We start from the raw sequence: 15745 nt of genomic DNA, 5'->3' as shown, positions 1-15745 counted from the left end.
CTGACATCATAATGGGGCCTCAGAGATAAAAGCCTGGGCCCAGGCAGTGTTGGTCAGTGCTGCTCAGCAGGCAGCACTGGACTGGACTGGATTACAGCTGATACAAGGTGTGAAGGAACAAGGGGTGGCTGTGGGCATGCACTTGCTGCCGCTGCCAGTGTTTATCTGCATGGCAGCAGGGCATTTGGGCGTTGCCAGGAAGGCGTTTTTATGTAGATTCCTCCTCTTTCAGCACTGCATTGTGGTGCAAGCAAAAGAAGCAAATCCTGTCTGGCTTCCTCTCCGGCCTTTATTCACCTCCCGTGTAGCTGTGAGTGTGTGAGCCTGCAGGGCCCCATGGAATTGCCTAGAAGTAGGCTGAATCGCTGCAAGGGCTGAACAGCAGTATCGGGCAGGCTCGGGCAACGCGCGGCCCGTTCGGGTTATCGCTTCTCGGCCTTTTGGCTAAGATCAAGTGTAGTATCTGTTCTTATCAGTTTAATATCTGATACGTCCCCTATCTGGGGACCATATATTAAATGGATTTTTAGAACAGGGAGATGGAAATAGAGCTTGCTCTGTCCACTCCACGCATTGACCTGGTATTGCAGTATTTCCAGGACCGGTGCACCCTTTCCTTATGTGTTGACTAAAAGCAGATTCCAAAAGTGTTTTTTGTCTTTGCTATTGTTTCTGTCTTTCTGAAGGGATCTCCCCTTTTAATCCCATTATTTCAACACCTGTTGGACAATGCATGAGTGATAATGAGCTCATTGATTAAATGCAATTAATGAATAGATTGCCACCTCTTGTTGTGTGTCGTCTGTGTTTCTGTGTTTCCGGCATTTCACATTGGAACACCTCATTCACCTTCCTTGTCTTCTCTCCGCCCTCCCTTTTAGGTAAGTTAAAGAGCTGCACCTGAGCCAGCCACTGATTGATTGATTGATTGATTGATTGATTGATTGATTGATTGATGCAGCACAACAGTCAAATAGTGGAGTGGAGTAGGGGAACAGCAAACAGCCAATAAAGCAGCCCGCCCGCTCGCCTGCCCGCCACAATGGACCTACCTGTGTACACTAGATGGATGTGATGGAATGTACTGTCGTCCCTACATTTCAAGAAGAAGTAAGAATTGCAGTTGCAACAAAGCCTTGCTTGCCTACAAAGAGAGCAGCAATTTGGATTTGTTACTATGTTACCTAGAAGAATAACAAACTGTGCAAGGATGGAGGTTGTAGGAGCAAGGAGAAGTTGTCTGTAAAGTTGGTGGATGCCTATTTTCCATTTTGCAGTCCCTTGTCTCCCTCTTGTGGCCTCCTGGAGGCAACTAGCTGTGCAAAAAAAAGACAGCCTGGCGGCCGGCTGTTGCAGTGTTGCCCTCTCAGGCAACACTGAGTGACTGACTGAGCCTCACCGTCTTATATAAAGTTCAGACGGAACTTTGCACGTGTCATAGTGGAGCCCTCAGGATTCCAGAGCCAGCTTTCTGACATCATAATGGGGCCTCAGAGATAAAAGCCTGGGCCCAGGCAGTGTTGGTCAGTGCTGCTCAGCAGGCAGCACTGGACTGGACTGGATTACAGCTGATACAAGGTGTGAAGGAACAAGGGGTGGCTGTGGGCATGCACTTGCTGCCGCTGCCAGTGTTTATCTGCATGGCAGCAGGGCATTTGGGCGTTGCCAGGAAGGCGTTTTTATGTAGATTCCTCCTCTTTCAGCACTGCATTGTGGTGCAAGCAAAAGAAGCAAATCCTGTCTGGCTTCCTCTCCGGCCTTTATTCACCTCCCGTGTAGCTGTGAGTGTGTGAGCCTGCAGGGCCCCATGGAATTGCCTAGAAGTAGGCTGAATCGCTGCAAGGGCTGAACAGCAGTATCGGGCAGGCTCGGGCAACGCGCGGCCCGTTCGGGTTATCGCTTCTCGGCCTTTTGGCTAAGATCAAGTGTAGTATCTGTTCTTATCAGTTTAATATCTGATACGTCCCCTATCTGGGGACCATATATTAAATGGATTTTTAGAACAGGGAGATGGAAATAGAGCTTGCTCTGTCCACTCCACGCATTGACCTGGTATTGCAGTATTTCCAGGACCGGTGCACCCTTTCCTTATGTGTTGACTAAAAGCAGATTCCAAAAGTGTTTTTTGTCTTTGCTATTGTTTCTGTCTTTCTGAAGGGATCTCCCCTTTTAATCCCATTATTTCAACACCTGTTGGACAATGCATGAGTGATAATGAGCTCATTGATTAAATGCAATTAATGAATAGATTGCCACCTCTTGTTGTGTGTCGTCTGTGTTTCTGTGTTTCCGGCATTTCACATTGGAACACCTCATTCACCTTCCTTGTCTTCTCTCCGCCCTCCCTTTTAGGTAAGTTAAAGAGCTGCACCTGAGCCAGCCACTGATTGATTGATTGATTGATTGATTGATTGATTGATTGATTGATTGATGCAGCACAACAGTCAAATAGTGGAGTGGAGTAGGGGAACAGCAAACAGCCAATAAAGCAGCCCGCCCGCTCGCCTGCCCGCCACAATGGACCTACCTGTGTACACTAGATGGATGTGATGGAATGTACTGTCGTCCCTACATTTCAAGAAGAAGTAAGAATTGCAGTTGCAACAAAGCCTTGCTTGCCTACAAAGAGAGCAGCAATTTGGATTTGTTACTATGTTACCTAGAAGAATAACAAACTGTGCAAGGATGGAGGTTGTAGGAGCAAGGAGAAGTTGTCTGTAAAGTTGGTGGATGCCTATTTTCCATTTTGCAGTCCCTTGTCTCCCTCTTGTGGCCTCCTGGAGGCAACTAGCTGTGCAAAAAAAAGACAGCCTGGCGGCCGGCTGTTGCAGTGTTGCCCTCTCAGGCAACACTGAGTGACTGACTGAGCCTCACCGTCTTATATAAAGTTCAGACGGAACTTTGCACGTGTCATAGTGGAGCCCTCAGGATTCCAGAGCCAGCTTTCTGACATCATAATGGGGCCTCAGAGATAAAAGCCTGGGCCCAGGCAGTGTTGGTCAGTGCTGCTCAGCAGGCAGCACTGGACTGGACTGGATTACAGCTGATACAAGGTGTGAAGGAACAAGGGGTGGCTGTGGGCATGCACTTGCTGCCGCTGCCAGTGTTTATCTGCATGGCAGCAGGGCATTTGGGCGTTGCCAGGAAGGCGTTTTTATGTAGATTCCTCCTCTTTCAGCACTGCATTGTGGTGCAAGCAAAAGAAGCAAATCCTGTCTGGCTTCCTCTCCGGCCTTTATTCACCTCCCGTGTAGCTGTGAGTGTGTGAGCCTGCAGGGCCCCATGGAATTGCCTAGAAGTAGGCTGAATCGCTGCAAGGGCTGAACAGCAGTATCGGGCAGGCTCGGGCAACGCGCGGCCCGTTCGGGTTATCGCTTCTCGGCCTTTTGGCTAAGATCAAGTGTAGTATCTGTTCTTATCAGTTTAATATCTGATACGTCCCCTATCTGGGGACCATATATTAAATGGATTTTTAGAACAGGGAGATGGAAATAGAGCTTGCTCTGTCCACTCCACGCATTGACCTGGTATTGCAGTATTTCCAGGACCGGTGCACCCTTTCCTTATGTGTTGACTAAAAGCAGATTCCAAAAGTGTTTTTTGTCTTTGCTATTGTTTCTGTCTTTCTGAAGGGATCTCCCCTTTTAATCCCATTATTTCAACACCTGTTGGACAATGCATGAGTGATAATGAGCTCATTGATTAAATGCAATTAATGAATAGATTGCCACCTCTTGTTGTGTGTCGTCTGTGTTTCTGTGTTTCCGGCATTTCACATTGGAACACCTCATTCACCTTCCTTGTCTTCTCTCCGCCCTCCCTTTTAGGTAAGTTAAAGAGCTGCACCTGAGCCAGCCACTGATTGATTGATTGATTGATTGATTGATTGATTGATTGATTGATTGATTGATTGATGCAGCACAACAGTCAAATAGTGGAGTGGAGTAGGGGAACAGCAAACAGCCAATAAAGCAGCCCGCCCGCTCGCCTGCCCGCCACAATGGACCTACCTGTGTACACTAGATGGATGTGATGGAATGTACTGTCGTCCCTACATTTCAAGAAGAAGTAAGAATTGCAGTTGCAACAAAGCCTTGCTTGCCTACAAAGAGAGCAGCAATTTGGATTTGTTACTATGTTACCTAGAAGAATAACAAACTGTGCAAGGATGGAGGTTGTAGGAGCAAGGAGAAGTTGTCTGTAAAGTTGGTGGATGCCTATTTTCCATTTTGCAGTCCCTTGTCTCCCTCTTGTGGCCTCCTGGAGGCAACTAGCTGTGCAAAAAAAAGACAGCCTGGCGGCCGGCTGTTGCAGTGTTGCCCTCTCAGGCAACACTGAGTGACTGACTGAGCCTCACCGTCTTATATAAAGTTCAGACGGAACTTTGCACGTGTCATAGTGGAGCCCTCAGGATTCCAGAGCCAGCTTTCTGACATCATAATGGGGCCTCAGAGATAAAAGCCTGGGCCCAGGCAGTGTTGGTCAGTGCTGCTCAGCAGGCAGCACTGGACTGGACTGGATTACAGCTGATACAAGGTGTGAAGGAACAAGGGGTGGCTGTGGGCATGCACTTGCTGCCGCTGCCAGTGTTTATCTGCATGGCAGCAGGGCATTTGGGCGTTGCCAGGAAGGCGTTTTTATGTAGATTCCTCCTCTTTCAGCACTGCATTGTGGTGCAAGCAAAAGAAGCAAATCCTGTCTGGCTTCCTCTCCGGCCTTTATTCACCTCCCGTGTAGCTGTGAGTGTGTGAGCCTGCAGGGCCCCATGGAATTGCCTAGAAGTAGGCTGAATCGCTGCAAGGGCTGAACAGCAGTATCGGGCAGGCTCGGGCAACGCGCGGCCCGTTCGGGTTATCGCTTCTCGGCCTTTTGGCTAAGATCAAGTGTAGTATCTGTTCTTATCAGTTTAATATCTGATACGTCCCCTATCTGGGGACCATATATTAAATGGATTTTTAGAACAGGGAGATGGAAATAGAGCTTGCTCTGTCCACTCCACGCATTGACCTGGTATTGCAGTATTTCCAGGACCGGTGCACCCTTTCCTTATGTGTTGACTAAAAGCAGATTCCAAAAGTGTTTTTTGTCTTTGCTATTGTTTCTGTCTTTCTGAAGGGATCTCCCCTTTTAATCCCATTATTTCAACACCTGTTGGACAATGCATGAGTGATAATGAGCTCATTGATTAAATGCAATTAATGAATAGATTGCCACCTCTTGTTGTGTGTCGTCTGTGTTTCTGTGTTTCCGGCATTTCACATTGGAACACCTCATTCACCTTCCTTGTCTTCTCTCCGCCCTCCCTTTTAGGTAAGTTAAAGAGCTGCACCTGAGCCAGCCACTGATTGATTGATTGATTGATTGATTGATTGATTGATTGATTGATTGATTGATGCAGCACAACAGTCAAATAGTGGAGTGGAGTAGGGGAACAGCAAACAGCCAATAAAGCAGCCCGCCCGCTCGCCTGCCCGCCACAATGGACCTACCTGTGTACACTAGATGGATGTGATGGAATGTACTGTCGTCCCTACATTTCAAGAAGAAGTAAGAATTGCAGTTGCAACAAAGCCTTGCTTGCCTACAAAGAGAGCAGCAATTTGGATTTGTTACTATGTTACCTAGAAGAATAACAAACTGTGCAAGGATGGAGGTTGTAGGAGCAAGGAGAAGTTGTCTGTAAAGTTGGTGGATGCCTATTTTCCATTTTGCAGTCCCTTGTCTCCCTCTTGTGGCCTCCTGGAGGCAACTAGCTGTGCAAAAAAAAGACAGCCTGGCGGCCGGCTGTTGCAGTGTTGCCCTCTCAGGCAACACTGAGTGACTGACTGAGCCTCACCGTCTTATATAAAGTTCAGACGGAACTTTGCACGTGTCATAGTGGAGCCCTCAGGATTCCAGAGCCAGCTTTCTGACATCATAATGGGGCCTCAGAGATAAAAGCCTGGGCCCAGGCAGTGTTGGTCAGTGCTGCTCAGCAGGCAGCACTGGACTGGACTGGATTACAGCTGATACAAGGTGTGAAGGAACAAGGGGTGGCTGTGGGCATGCACTTGCTGCCGCTGCCAGTGTTTATCTGCATGGCAGCAGGGCATTTGGGCGTTGCCAGGAAGGCGTTTTTATGTAGATTCCTCCTCTTTCAGCACTGCATTGTGGTGCAAGCAAAAGAAGCAAATCCTGTCTGGCTTCCTCTCCGGCCTTTATTCACCTCCCGTGTAGCTGTGAGTGTGTGAGCCTGCAGGGCCCCATGGAATTGCCTAGAAGTAGGCTGAATCGCTGCAAGGGCTGAACAGCAGTATCGGGCAGGCTCGGGCAACGCGCGGCCCGTTCGGGTTATCGCTTCTCGGCCTTTTGGCTAAGATCAAGTGTAGTATCTGTTCTTATCAGTTTAATATCTGATACGTCCCCTATCTGGGGACCATATATTAAATGGATTTTTAGAACAGGGAGATGGAAATAGAGCTTGCTCTGTCCACTCCACGCATTGACCTGGTATTGCAGTATTTCCAGGACCGGTGCACCCTTTCCTTATGTGTTGACTAATAGCAGATTCCAAAAGTGTTTTTTGTCTTTGCTATTGTTTCTGTCTTTCTGAAGGGATCTCCCCTTTTAATCCCATTATTTCAACACCTGTTGGACAATGCATGAGTGATAATGAGCTCATTGATTAAATGCAATTAATGAATAGATTGCCACCTCTTGTTGTGTGTCGTCTGTGTTTCTGTGTTTCCGGCATTTCACATTGGAACACCTCATTCACCTTCCTTGTCTTCTCTCCGCCCTCCCTTTTAGGTAAGTTAAAGAGCTGCACCTGAGCCAGCCACTGATTGATTGATTGATTGATTGATTGATTGATTGATTGATTGATGCAGCACAACAGTCAAATAGTGGAGTGGAGTAGGGGAACAGCAAACAGCCAATAAAGCAGCCCGCCCGCTCGCCTGCCCGCCACAATGGACCTACCTGTGTACACTAGATGGATGTGATGGAATGTACTGTCGTCCCTACATTTCAAGAAGAAGTAAGAATTGCAGTTGCAACAAAGCCTTGCTTGCCTACAAAGAGAGCAGCAATTTGGATTTGTTACTATGTTACCTAGAAGAATAACAAACTGTGCAAGGATGGAGGTTGTAGGAGCAAGGAGAAGTTGTCTGTAAAGTTGGTGGATGCCTATTTTCCATTTTGCAGTCCCTTGTCTCCCTCTTGTGGCCTCCTGGAGGCAACTAGCTGTGCAAAAAAAAGACAGCCTGGCGGCCGGCTGTTGCAGTGTTGCCCTCTCAGGCAACACTGAGTGACTGACTGAGCCTCACCGTCTTATATAAAGTTCAGACGGAACTTTGCACGTGTCATAGTGGAGCCCTCAGGATTCCAGAGCCAGCTTTCTGACATCATAATGGGGCCTCAGAGATAAAAGCCTGGGCCCAGGCAGTGTTGGTCAGTGCTGCTCAGCAGGCAGCACTGGACTGGACTGGATTACAGCTGATACAAGGTGTGAAGGAACAAGGGGTGGCTGTGGGCATGCACTTGCTGCCGCTGCCAGTGTTTATCTGCATGGCAGCAGGGCATTTGGGCGTTGCCAGGAAGGCGTTTTTATGTAGATTCCTCCTCTTTCAGCACTGCATTGTGGTGCAAGCAAAAGAAGCAAATCCTGTCTGGCTTCCTCTCCGGCCTTTATTCACCTCCCGTGTAGCTGTGAGTGTGTGAGCCTGCAGGGCCCCATGGAATTGCCTAGAAGTAGGCTGAATCGCTGCAAGGGCTGAACAGCAGTATCGGGCAGGCTCGGGCAACGCGCGGCCCGTTCGGGTTATCGCTTCTCGGCCTTTTGGCTAAGATCAAGTGTAGTATCTGTTCTTATCAGTTTAATATCTGATACGTCCCCTATCTGGGGACCATATATTAAATGGATTTTTAGAACAGGGAGATGGAAATAGAGCTTGCTCTGTCCACTCCACGCATTGACCTGGTATTGCAGTATTTCCAGGACCGGTGCACCCTTTCCTTATGTGTTGACTAAAAGCAGATTCCAAAAGTGTTTTTTGTCTTTGCTATTGTTTCTGTCTTTCTGAAGGGATCTCCCCTTTTAATCCCATTATTTCAACACCTGTTGGACAATGCATGAGTGATAATGAGCTCATTGATTAAATGCAATTAATGAATAGATTGCCACCTCTTGTTGTGTGTCGTCTGTGTTTCTGTGTTTCCGGCATTTCACATTGGAACACCTCATTCACCTTCCTTGTCTTCTCTCCGCCCTCCCTTTTAGGTAAGTTAAAGAGCTGCACCTGAGCCAGCCACTGATTGATTGATTGATTGATTGATTGATTGATTGATTGATTGATTGATTGATTGATGCAGCACAACAGTCAAATAGTGGAGTGGAGTAGGGGAACAGCAAACAGCCAATAAAGCAGCCCGCCCGCTCGCCTGCCCGCCACAATGGACCTACCTGTGTACACTAGATGGATGTGATGGAATGTACTGTCGTCCCTACATTTCAAGAAGAAGTAAGAATTGCAGTTGCAACAAAGCCTTGCTTGCCTACAAAGAGAGCAGCAATTTGGATTTGTTACTATGTTACCTAGAAGAATAACAAACTGTGCAAGGATGGAGGTTGTAGGAGCAAGGAGAAGTTGTCTGTAAAGTTGGTGGATGCCTATTTTCCATTTTGCAGTCCCTTGTCTCCCTCTTGTGGCCTCCTGGAGGCAACTAGCTGTGCAAAAAAAAGACAGCCTGGCGGCCGGCTGTTGCAGTGTTGCCCTCTCAGGCAACACTGAGTGACTGACTGAGCCTCACCGTCTTATATAAAGTTCAGACGGAACTTTGCACGTGTCATAGTGGAGCCCTCAGGATTCCAGAGCCAGCTTTCTGACATCATAATGGGGCCTCAGAGATAAAAGCCTGGGCCCAGGCAGTGTTGGTCAGTGCTGCTCAGCAGGCAGCACTGGACTGGACTGGATTACAGCTGATACAAGGTGTGAAGGAACAAGGGGTGGCTGTGGGCATGCACTTGCTGCCGCTGCCAGTGTTTATCTGCATGGCAGCAGGGCATTTGGGCGTTGCCAGGAAGGCGTTTTTATGTAGATTCCTCCTCTTTCAGCACTGCTTTGTGGTGCAAGCAAAAGAAGCAAATCCTGTCTGGCTTCCTCTCCGGCCTTTATTCACCTCCCGTGTAGCTGTGAGTGTGTGAGCCTGCAGGGCCCCATGGAATTGCCTAGAAGTAGGCTGAATCGCTGCAAGGGCTGAACAGCAGTATCGGGCAGGCTCGGGCAACGCGCGGCCCGTTCGGGTTATCGCTTCTCGGCCTTTTGGCTAAGATCAAGTGTAGTATCTGTTCTTATCAGTTTAATATCTGATACGTCCCCTATCTGGGGACCATATATTAAATGGATTTTTAGAACAGGGAGATGGAAATAGAGCTTGCTCTGTCCACTCCACGCATTGACCTGGTATTGCAGTATTTCCAGGACCGGTGCACCCTTTCCTTATGTGTTGACTAAAAGCAGATTCCAAAAGTGTTTTTTGTCTTTGCTATTGTTTCTGTCTTTCTGAAGGGATCTCCCCTTTTAATCCCATTATTTCAACACCTGTTGGACAATGCATGAGTGATAATGAGCTCATTGATTAAATGCAATTAATGAATAGATTGCCACCTCTTGTTGTGTGTCGTCTGTGTTTCTGTGTTTCCGGCATTTCACATTGGAACACCTCATTCACCTTCCTTGTCTTCTCTCCGCCCTCCCTTTTAGGTAAGTTAAAGAGCTGCACCTGAGCCAGCCACTGATTGATTGATTGATTGATTGATTGATTGATTGATTGATTGATTGATGCAGCACAACAGTCAAATAGTGGAGTGGAGTAGGGGAACAGCAAACAGCCAATAAAGCAGCCCGCCCGCTCGCCTGCCCGCCACAATGGACCTACCTGTGTACACTAGATGGATGTGATGGAATGTACTGTCGTCCCTACATTTCAAGAAGAAGTAAGAATTGCAGTTGCAACAAAGCCTTGCTTGCCTACAAAGAGAGCAGCAATTTGGATTTGTTACTATGTTACCTAGAAGAATAACAAACTGTGCAAGGATGGAGGTTGTAGGAGCAAGGAGAAGTTGTCTGTAAAGTTGGTGGATGCCTATTTTCCATTTTGCAGTCCCTTGTCTCCCTCTTGTGGCCTCCTGGAGGCAACTAGCTGTGCAAAAAAAAGACAGCCTGGCGGCCGGCTGTTGCAGTGTTGCCCTCTCAGGCAACACTGAGTGACTGACTGAGCCTCACCGTCTTATATAAAGTTCAGACGGAACTTTGCACGTGTCATAGTGGAGCCCTCAGGATTCCAGAGCCAGCTTTCTGACATCATAATGGGGCCTCAGAGATAAAAGCCTGGGCCCAGGCAGTGTTGGTCAGTGCTGCTCAGCAGGCAGCACTGGACTGGACTGGATTACAGCTGATACAAGGTGTGAAGGAACAAGGGGTGGCTGTGGGCATGCACTTGCTGCCGCTGCCAGTGTTTATCTGCATGGCAGCAGGGCATTTGGGCGTTGCCAGGAAGGCGTTTTTATGTAGATTCCTCCTCTTTCAGCACTGCATTGTGGTGCAAGCAAAAGAAGCAAATCCTGTCTGGCTTCCTCTCCGGCCTTTATTCACCTCCCGTGTAGCTGTGAGTGTGTGAGCCTGCAGGGCCCCATGGAATTGCCTAGAAGTAGGCTGAATCGCTGCAAGGGCTGAACAGCAGTATCGGGCAGGCTCGGGCAACGCGCGGCCCGTTCGGGTTATCGCTTCTCGGCCTTTTGGCTAAGATCAAGTGTAGTATCTGTTCTTATCAGTTTAATATCTGATACGTCCCCTATCTGGGGACCATATATTAAATGGATTTTTAGAACAGGGAGATGGAAATAGAGCTTGCTCTGTCCACTCCACGCATTGACCTGGTATTGCAGTATTTCCAGGACCGGTGCACCCTTTCCTTATGTGTTGACTAAAAGCAGATTCCAAAAGTGTTTTTTGTCTTTGCTATTGTTTCTGTCTTTCTGAAGGGATCTCCCCTTTTAATCCCATTATTTCAACACCTGTTGGACAATGCATGAGTGATAATGAGCTCATTGATTAAATGCAATTAATGAATAGATTGCCACCTCTTGTTGTGTGTCGTCTGTGTTTCTGTGTTTCCGGCATTTCACATTGGAACACCTCATTCACCTTCCTTGTCTTCTCTCCGCCCTCCCTTTTAGGTAAGTTAAAGAGCTGCACCTGAGCCAGCCACTGATTGATTGATTGATTGATTGATTGATTGATTGATGCAGCACAACAGTCAAATAGTGGAGTGGAGTAGGGGAACAGCAAACAGCCAATAAAGCAGCCCGCCCGCTCGCCTGCCCGCCACAATGGACCTACCTGTGTACACTAGATGGATGTGATGGAATGTACTGTCGTCCCTACATTTCAAGAAGAAGTAAGAATTGCAGTTGCAACAAAGCCTTGCTTGCCTACAAAGAGAGCAGCAATTTGGATTTGTTACTATGTTACCTAGAAGAATAACAAACTGTGCAAGGATGGAGGTTGTAGGAGCAAGGAGAAGTTGTCTGTAAAGTTGGTGGATGCCTATTTTCCATTTTGCAGTCCCTTGTCTCCCTCTTGTGGCCTCCTGGAGGCAACTAGCTGTGCAAAAAAAAGACAGCCTGGCGGCCGGCTGTTGCAGTGTTGCCCTCTCAGGCAACACTGAGTGACTGACTGAGCCTCACCGTCTTATATAAAGTTCAGACGGAACTTTGCACGTGTCATAGTGGAGCCCTCAGGATTCCAGAGCCAGCTTTCTGACATCATAATGGGGCCTCAGAGATAAAAGCCTGGGCCCAGGCAGTGTTGGTCAGTGCTGCTCAGCAGGCAGCACTGGACTGGACTGGATTACAGCTGATACAAGGTGTGAAGGAACAAGGGGTGGCTGTGGGCATGCACTTGCTGCCGCTGCCAGTGTTTATCTGCATGGCAGCAGGGCATTTGGGCGTTGCCAGGAAGGCGTTTTTATGTAGATTCCTCCTCTTTCAGCACTGCATTGTGGTGCAAGCAAAAGAAGCAAATCCTGTCTGGCTTCCTCTCCGGCCTTTATTCACCTCCCGTGTAGCTGTGAGTGTGTGAGCCTGCAGGGCCCCATGGAATTGCCTAGAAGTAGGCTGAATCGCTGCAAGGGCTGAACAGCAGTATCGGGCAGGCTCGGGCAACGCGCGGCCCGTTCGGGTTATCGCTTCTCGGCCTTTTGGCTAAGATCAAGTGTAGTATCTGTTCTTATCAGTTTAATATCTGATACGTCCCCTATCTGGGGACCATATATTAAATGGATTTTTTAGAACAGGGAGATGGAAATAGAGCTTGCTCTGTCCACTCCACGCATTGACCTGGTATTGCAGTATTTCCAGGACCGGTGCACCCTTTCCTTATGTGTTGACTAAAAGCAGATTCCAAAAGTGTTTTTTGTCTTTGCTATTGTTTCTGTCTTTCTGAAGGGATCTCCCCTTTTAATCCCATTATTTCAACACCTGTTGGACAATGCATGAGTGATAATGAGCTCATTGATTAAATGCAATTAATGAATAGATTGCCACCTCTTGTTGTGTGTCGTCTGTGTTTCTGTGTTTCCGGCATTTCACATTGGAACACCTCATTCACCTTCCTTGTCTTCTCTCCGCCCTCCCTTTTAGGTAAGTTAAAGAGCTGCACCTGAGCCAGCCACTGATTGATTGATTGATTGATTGATTGATTGATTGATTGATGCAGCACAACAGTCAAATAGTGGAGTGGAGTAGGGGAACAGCAAACAGCCAATAAAGCAGCCCGCCCGCTCGCCTGCCCGCCACAATGGACCTACCTGTGTACACTAGATGGATGTGATGGAATGTACTGTCGTCCCTACATTTCAAGAAGAAGTAAGAATTGCAGTTGCAACAAAGCCTTGCTTGCCTACAAAGAGAGCAGCAATTTGGATTTGTTACTATGTTACCTAGAAGAATAACAAACTGTGCAAGGATGGAGGTTGTAGGAGCAAGGAGAAGTTGTCTGTAAAGTTGGTGGATGCCTATTTTCCATTTTGCAGTCCCTTGTCTCCCTCTTGTGGCCTCCTGGAGGCAACTAGCTGTGCAAAAAAAAGACAGCCTGGCGGCCGGCTGTTGCAGTGTTGCCCTCTCAGGCAACACTGAGTGACTGACTGAGCCTCACCGTCTTATATAAAGTTCAGACGGAACTTTGCACGTGTCATAGTGGAGCCCTCAGGATTCCAGAGCCAGCTTTCTGACATCATAATGGGGCCTCAGAGATAAAAGCCTGGGCCCAGGCAGTGTTGGTCAGTGCTGCTCAGCAGGCAGCACTGGACTGGACTGGATTACAGCTGATACAAGGTGTGAAGGAACAAGGGGTGGCTGTGGGCATGCACTTGCTGCCGCTGCCAGTGTTTATCTGCATGGCAGCAGGGCATTTGGGCGTTGCCAGGAAGGCGTTTTTATGTAGATTCCTCCTCTTTCAGCACTGCATTGTGGTGCAAGCAAAAGAAGCAAATCCTGTCTGGCTTCCTCTCCGGCCTTTATTCACCTCCCGTGTAGCTGTGAGTGTGTGAGCCTGCAGGGCCCCATGGAATTGCCTAGAAGTAGGCTGAATCGCTGCAAGGGCTGAACAGCAGTATCGGGCAGGCTCGGGCAACGCGCGGCCCGTTCGGGTTATCGCTTCTCGGCCTTTTGGCTAAGATCAAGTGTAGTATCTGTTCTTATCAGTTTAATATCTGATACGTCCCCTATCTGGGGACCATATATTAAATGGATTTTTAGAACAGGGAGATGGAAATAGAGCTTGCTCTGTCCACTCCACGCATTGACCTGGTATTGCAGTATTTCCAGGACCGGTGCACCCTTTCCTTATGTGTTGACTAAAAGCAGATTCCAAAAGTGTTTTTTGTCTTTGCTATTGTTTCTGTCTTTCTGAAGGGATCTCCCCTTTTAATCCCATTATTTCAACACCTGTTGGACAATGCATGAGTGATAATGAGCTCATTGATTAAATGCAATTAATGAATAGATTGCCACCTCTTGTTGTGTGTCGTCTGTGTTTCTGTGTTTCCGGCATTTCACATTGGAACACCTCATTCACCTTCCTTGTCTTCTCTCCGCCCTCCCTTTTAGGTAAGTTAAAGAGCTGCACCTGAGCCAGCCACTGATTGATTGATTGATTGATTGATTGATTGATTGATTGATTGATGCAGCACAACAGTCAAATAGTGGAGTGGAGTAGGGGAACAGCAAACAGCCAATAAAGCAGCCCGCCCGCTCGCCTGCCCGCCACAATGGACCTACCTGTGTACACTAGATGGATGTGATGGAATGTACTGTCGTCCCTACATTTCAAGAAGAAGTAAGAATTGCAGTTGCAACAAAGCCTTGCTTGCCTACAAAGAGAGCAGCAATTTGGATTTGTTACTATGTTACCTAGAAGAATAACAAACTGTGCAAGGATGGAGGTTGTAGGAGCAAGGAGAAGTTGTCTGTAAAGTTGGTGGATGCCTATTTTCCATTTTGCAGTCCCTTGTCTCCCTCTTGTGGCCTCCTGGAGGCAACTAGCTGTGCAAAAAAAAGACAGCCTGGCGGCCGGCTGTTGCAGTGTTGCCCTCTCAGGCAACACTGAGTGACTGACTGAGCCTCACCGTCTTATATAAAGTTCAGACGGAACTTTGCACGTGTCATAGTGGAGCCCTCAGGATTCCAGAGCCAGCTTTCTGACATCATAATGGGGCCTCAGAGATAAAAGCCTGGGCCCAGGCAGTGTTGGTCAGTGCTGCTCAGCAGGCAGCACTGGACTGGACTGGATTACAGCTGATACAAGGTGTGAAGGAACAAGGGGTGGCTGTGGGCATGCACTTGCTGCCGCTGCCAGTGTTTATCTGCATGGCAGCAGGGCATTTGGGCGTTGCCAGGAAGGCGTTTTTATGTAGATTCCTCCTCTTTCAGCACTGCATTGTGGTGCAAGCAAAAGAAGCAAATCCTGTCTGGCTTCCTCTCCGGCCTTTATTCACCTCCCGTGTAGCTGTGAGTGTGTGAGCCTGCAGGGCCCCATGGAATAGCCTAGAAGTAGGCTGAATCGCTGCAAGGGCTGAACAGCAGTATCGGGCAGGCTCGGGCAACGCGCGGCCCGTTCGGGTTATCGCTTCTCGGCCTTTTGGCTAAGATCAAGTGTAGTATCTGTTCTTATCAGTTTAATATCTGATACGTCCCCTATCTGGGGACCATATATTCAATGGATTTTTAGAACAGGGAGATGGAAATAGAGCTTGCTCTGTCCACTCCACGCATTGACCTGGTATTGCAGTATTTCCAGGACCGGTGCACCCTTTCCTTATGTGTTGACTAAAAGCAGATTCCAAAAGTGTTTTTTGTCTTTGCTATTGTTTCTGTCTTTCTGAAGGGATCTCCCCTTTTAATCCCATTATTTCAACACCTGTTGGAAAATGCATGAGTGATAATGAGCTCATTGATTAAATGCAATTAATGAATAGATTGCCACCTCTTGTTGTGTGTCGTCTGTGTTTCTGTGTTTCCGGCATTTCACATTGGAACACCTCATTCACCTTCCTTGTCTTCTCTCCGCCCTCCCTTTTAGGTAAGTTAAAGAGCTGCACCTGAGCCAGCCACTGATTGATTGATTGATTGATTGATTGATTGATTGATTGATGCAGCACAACAGTCAAATAGTGGAGTGGAGTAGGGGAACAGCAAACAGCCAAT

General features: G+C 47.9%; 11 non-coding genes across 11 annotated transcripts; all 11 read left to right on the top strand.

The window, feature by feature from the left end:
- The first annotated feature begins 424 nt into the window (after positions 1-424).
- LOC142690712 (U2 spliceosomal RNA) lies at positions 425-615 on the top strand. The gene has a single exon (XR_012859406.1). It is a non-coding gene; the product is annotated as a U2 spliceosomal RNA (small nuclear RNA).
- A 1280-nt stretch (positions 616-1895) lies between these two features.
- Positions 1896-2086, top strand: LOC142690711 (U2 spliceosomal RNA). The gene has a single exon (XR_012859405.1). It is a non-coding gene; the product is annotated as a U2 spliceosomal RNA (small nuclear RNA).
- Positions 2087-3370: 1284 nt separating this feature from the next.
- LOC142690710 (U2 spliceosomal RNA) lies at positions 3371-3561 on the top strand. The gene has a single exon (XR_012859404.1). It is a non-coding gene; the product is annotated as a U2 spliceosomal RNA (small nuclear RNA).
- Positions 3562-4853: 1292 nt separating this feature from the next.
- Positions 4854-5044, top strand: LOC142690708 (U2 spliceosomal RNA). The gene has a single exon (XR_012859403.1). It is a non-coding gene; the product is annotated as a U2 spliceosomal RNA (small nuclear RNA).
- Positions 5045-6332: 1288 nt separating this feature from the next.
- LOC142690706 (U2 spliceosomal RNA) lies at positions 6333-6523 on the top strand. The gene has a single exon (XR_012859401.1). It is a non-coding gene; the product is annotated as a U2 spliceosomal RNA (small nuclear RNA).
- A 1280-nt stretch (positions 6524-7803) lies between these two features.
- LOC142690705 (U2 spliceosomal RNA) lies at positions 7804-7994 on the top strand. The gene has a single exon (XR_012859400.1). It is a non-coding gene; the product is annotated as a U2 spliceosomal RNA (small nuclear RNA).
- A 1292-nt stretch (positions 7995-9286) lies between these two features.
- On the top strand, positions 9287-9477 carry LOC142690704 (U2 spliceosomal RNA). Its single transcript, XR_012859399.1, has one exon. It is a non-coding gene; the product is annotated as a U2 spliceosomal RNA (small nuclear RNA).
- Positions 9478-10761: 1284 nt separating this feature from the next.
- On the top strand, positions 10762-10952 carry LOC142690703 (U2 spliceosomal RNA). Its single transcript, XR_012859398.1, has one exon. It is a non-coding gene; the product is annotated as a U2 spliceosomal RNA (small nuclear RNA).
- A 1272-nt stretch (positions 10953-12224) lies between these two features.
- Positions 12225-12416, top strand: LOC142691012 (U2 spliceosomal RNA). Its single transcript, XR_012859678.1, has one exon. It is a non-coding gene; the product is annotated as a U2 spliceosomal RNA (small nuclear RNA).
- Positions 12417-13692: 1276 nt separating this feature from the next.
- Positions 13693-13883, top strand: LOC142690702 (U2 spliceosomal RNA). The gene has a single exon (XR_012859397.1). It is a non-coding gene; the product is annotated as a U2 spliceosomal RNA (small nuclear RNA).
- Positions 13884-15163: 1280 nt separating this feature from the next.
- LOC142691010 (U2 spliceosomal RNA) lies at positions 15164-15354 on the top strand. The gene has a single exon (XR_012859676.1). It is a non-coding gene; the product is annotated as a U2 spliceosomal RNA (small nuclear RNA).
- Positions 15355-15745: the final 391 nt, after the last annotated feature.

The sequence above is a fragment of the Rhinoderma darwinii genome (assembly GCF_050947455.1).
Source record: "Rhinoderma darwinii isolate aRhiDar2 chromosome 5 unlocalized genomic scaffold, aRhiDar2.hap1 SUPER_5_unloc_35, whole genome shotgun sequence".
In the NCBI taxonomy this organism is placed as follows: Eukaryota; Metazoa; Chordata; class Amphibia; order Anura; family Rhinodermatidae; genus Rhinoderma; species Rhinoderma darwinii.
This window is presented reverse-complemented; position numbering and strand designations above follow the sequence as displayed.